This window comes from Eubalaena glacialis, chromosome 19 (assembly GCF_028564815.1).
Source record: "Eubalaena glacialis isolate mEubGla1 chromosome 19, mEubGla1.1.hap2.+ XY, whole genome shotgun sequence".
NCBI lineage: Eukaryota > Metazoa > Chordata > Mammalia > Artiodactyla > Balaenidae > Eubalaena > Eubalaena glacialis.
The window spans coordinates 28,085,197-28,089,886 of NC_083734.1; the positions used below are offsets into that span (position 1 = coordinate 28,085,197).

The 4,690-nt window shown below is 43.0% G+C and overlaps 1 pseudogene; it reads left to right on the plus strand.

The window, feature by feature from the left end:
* Positions 1-1,915: 1,915 nt before the first annotated feature.
* Positions 1,916-4,132, plus strand: LOC133080772 (regulatory factor X-associated protein-like; annotated as a pseudogene).
* Positions 4,133-4,690: the final 558 nt, after the last annotated feature.

Sequence of the window (4,690 nt, forward strand, 5' to 3'; positions counted from 1 at the left end):
GCCACGGAGCAACTGAGCCCGTGAGCCACAACTACTGAGCCTGCGCTCCACAACAAGAGAGGCCACGATAGTGAGAGGCCCACGCACCGCGATGAAGAGTGGCCCCCGCTTGCCGCAACTAGAGAAAGCCCTAGCACAGAAATGAAGACCCAACATAGCAATCAATCAATCAATCAATCAATCAATCAATCTTTAAAAAAAAAAAAAGAATCCACCTGCCAATGCAGGGGACACAGGTTCGAGACCTGGTCAAGGAAGATCCCACGTGCCGTGGAGCAACTAAGCCCATGTGCCGCAACTAGTGAGCCCACAAGCCACAACTACAGAGCCCACATGACACAACTACTGAAGCCCGCGCACCTAGAGCCCACGCACCACAACAAAGAGTAGCCCTCACTCTCCCCAACTAGAGAAAGCCTGCGCGCAGCAACGAAGACCCAATGCAGCCAAAAATAAATAAATAAATAAATAAATTAATTAATTATTTTTAAAAAAAGGTCCAAACTGAAATACACCCACTCTAATAAAGAATAAAACCAAGGCTAAAATGGCCAAAAGGATATGCCTGTAATTTAACTACCTACCAGAACAAAAATCAATACCCTTTAAAGGAAGACAATGTAATCCAGACTTCTTAAAATATATCACCCACAATGGGGACTTCCCTGGTGGCGCAGTGGTTAAGACTCCTCACTCCCAATGCAGGGAGCCTGGGTTCAATCCCTTGCTCAGGGAACTAGATCCCACATGCATGCCACAACTAAGAGTTTGCATGCTGCAACTAAGGAGCCAGAGAGCCACAACTAAGGATCCTGCCTGCTGCAACGAAGGAGCTCAAGTGCCGCAACTAAGGAGGTGGTGAGCTGCAACTAAGGAGCCTGCCTGCCGCAAGTAAGACCCTGCGCAACCAAATAAATAAATAAATAAATAAATATTAAAAAAATATATCACCCACGATGTCCAGCATACAATAAAATAATTATTACTGTGAAAAAGCTGGGAGATTTGACCCCTGATGAAGAAAAACAAACAAATAAAAATCAATAGAACAGACTCCAAGATGACCCAAATGTTGGAATTAATAGACAATAATGTTAAGTAGCTATTAAAATATTTTTATGGACTTAAAGAAAAATATAGTATAATGAATAGATGGATGGTAAATTTCAGCAAAACAATGGAAACTATAAAAAAAGAACCAAGTGGAAATTCTAGAATGGAAAAATAAAATATTTGAAATTAAAATTTAACTTTAGGGAATTAACAGCAAATTGGAGACTTCAGAAGAAAGGATTAGTAAACCTGAAATCAGATCAATAGAAATGATCCCATCTAAAGAAGAAAAAGAAAATAAGATTTAAAAAGATTAACAAAGCCCCAGTAAACTATGGGACAATATCAAGCAAGCTAACATATATATAATTGGAGAGAGAAAATGAGGCCAAAAAAAATGAAGAAACAAAGACCAAAAAAAATTGCCCAAATTTGGAAAAAGAGAACAAGTTACAAATCCAAGAAGCCTAGCAAACCCTAAGCAGGATTAAAAAAAAAAAGACATCTAGGCGCATTATAGTTAATATGCTGAAAATCACAGTTAAAGAGATAATCTCAAAACCCACCAGAGGAAATAAAATACATTACCTACAAGGGAGCACCAATACAAATGACAGTTGACATCTCATCAGAAACAATGGAGGACAGAAGACAACAGAATGACATCTTTAAAGTGTTGAAAGGAGAGTCAACCAGGAATTATATATTCTGTGAAATTACCCATTAAAAATGAAGATGAACTGATTAAAAAAAAATGAAGATGAAATAAAGACATTTTCAGATAAATAAAAGCTGAAAGAATTCATTGCCAACAGGTCTGCACTACAGGATATGCTGAAGTAAACTTGTAGCCATCGGCAGGATGAAGAGTACTGGAAATGGTAAATATGTGGAGAACGTATCTATCTTTTTATGTATAATGTATTTTCTTCTTCTTTTATTTTCTTTGAGAGGTGACTGACTGTTTAAAGTAAATGTAGGACTTCCCTGGTGGCACAGTGGTTAAGAATCTGCCTGCCAGTGCAGGGGACACGGGTTCGAGCCCTGGTCTGGGAAGACCCCACATGTCACGGAGCAACTAAGCCTGTGCATCACAACTACTGAGACTGTGTGCCACAACTAGTGAAGCCTCTGTGCCTAGAGCCCATACTCCACAACAAGAGAAGCCACTGCAATGAGAAGGCCGCACGCTGCAATGAAGAGTAGTCCCAGCTCGCCGCAACTAGAGAAAGCCCACGCACAGCAACGAAGACCCAACACAGCCAAAAATAAATATATAAAAAAATAAAGTAAATGTAATAATATAATACTGTTAAAAGATAAACTGAGGCACATTAAACTTTTGAAGAGTTCATTGGAGCAAACATTGATTTGAATCAGGCAGTGCCAAACTGAAACTGGTTAGAGGGCACTTTACTGTCAGGAGCCAAGGGAAAAGGCTTTTACAGAGCAGTCGCAGGAGCAAAGCAAGGAAATTATTTAATTGGCTCTAGCTTGAGCAGTTGCATTATTTGGGAAAGTCTAGTTGGATGTTTGTGATTGGTTGTTCTCAAGTTTTGATTTTTTTTCCCTTGAGGCATTTATAGAAATTGACTCTGGCTTAGGTTTTGGCTTGCTTGCCTTGGCTGCCAAAGCATTAGAGCCACCCTAGTCTAATGACTTCCTTGTTAATGACTTTCTCGATAGTGTGGGGTTTATTATGTATGTATATGTAAAATACATGACAACAATAGCAAAAGAGGTGGTAAATAAAATTTTAATGTAATAAGATTCTCATATTTTACATATTCATTCATTTAATATATTCATTCTAAATAGACTGTGATGAGTTAAGGATGCATATTATAATCCCTAGAACAACCACCAGAAATGTAATTGAAAGACGGGATAGTTAGGGAGTTTGGGATTGACATGTACACAATGTTATATTTAAAATGGATAACCAACAAGAACCTACTGTATAGCACAGGGAACTCTGCTCAATATTATGTAACAACCTAAATGGGAAAATAATTTGAAAAAGAATAGATACATGTATATGCATAACTGAATCACTTTGCTGTACACCTGAAACTAACACAACATTGTTAACCAACTATATTCCAGCCCCTTTTCCTCTCGCGGGTCCCGGGTCTTGGTTTGCTAAGGTCACTTGGGCCCGGCAGGTGCTGACATGTTGGGGTCGTGGACCCTCACCAGGTCTCAGCAGCACGGAGGTGCAGGCTGTCGCAGAGGGCGCGGGGCCGGGCGCCGCTAGCGGCGCGCTCAGCCCCGGGGCCCCCGCCCCTGCCCCCGGCCAGGCCCTGGCTCTAGCCCCCGTCCCGGCCGCGGCCTCGCAGTTCACCCTGCTGGTGATGCGCCCCTGTGGAGGGCAGGAGGAGGCTGCTGCCGAAATGCGTCCTGCGGCAGGCTCCGGCCCTGGGGGGGCAGCGCTAGCGCGGGCAAGCCCATTTGGTACCCGTGCAAAGTGGCGGGGGATGGCGAGGAGGAGGCGGGTGAAGACGAGACAAACCTGCTGGACACTTCGGACCCCGGGGGGAGGCGAGAGCACGGCTAGTTTGGAGGATCTGGAGGACGAGGAGACCCACCCTGGGGGAGAGGGCGGCAGCGCGGGAACCCAGAGCCGGGGGCAGCGGCGGGGGCAGCGGCGAGGGCAGCGGCGGGGGCAGCATGAGCAAGACCTGCACCTACGAGGGCTGCAGCGAGACCACGAGTCAGGTGGCCAAACAGCGCAAGCCGTGGATGTGCAAGAAACACCGCAACAAGATGTACAAGGATAAGCACAAGAAGAAGAAAAGTGACCAGGCCCTGAACTGCGGTGAGGCCGCCCAGGCTGGCAGCGCGGGAAACGTCAAACTTGAGGAAAGTGCAGATAATATACTCTCCACTGTTAAAGAGAGAACAGAATCTTTTGGGGATCAACCTGCAAGACCTACTCTTTTAGAACAAGTGTTAAATCAAAAAAGACTTCTTACTAAGAAGTCCAGAAGTGGTGCAGTTTTTACAGAAACAGCAACAACTATTATATCAGCAAGTTTTGGAGCAAAGACAACAGCAGTTTCCAGGAACATCAGTGTGAGGGAATTTATCAAGAAGATCTACACGTTTTTTTATCTTATTGTAGTGGATGGACGTATTTTTATACTAAAGATAAATGGGTTAAGATTTGCCAGTAGAAGGTAAACAGTCATTTTCCTGTGAATGTATGTGTGCATTTGGGGACAATAAGTATGGCACATTGTGCATCTAATCCTTTCAGATCACTGTGGATTTGAAGAAATCAGCTTGTCTTTCCAAAGTAACATTTAATTACAATGTTTTTTTAAACAAAGTGTTCCTCTTCAGTCATTGTTACTGAAGGTAATGAAGCAATTGCTTTCTGTGCAAGTCAAGAAGTTAATAGATTTTAATCTTGGATCTCAGTGATTCTCATTAAGGGGCAGTTGGAAACATATGGGTATGTTTTTGCTTGTCACAGTGACCTTGAAAACTGCTGGTTTTTAGTGACTAGGACAGGAATGCTAAGTGTCTGGAATGGTCCCCCACAACTAAGAATTACGTTACAGGCAATGCCAATAATCCTCCTGTTAAGAAACACTGAGAGCTATTTGTGATGATAAAATGTAGTTGGGCACCT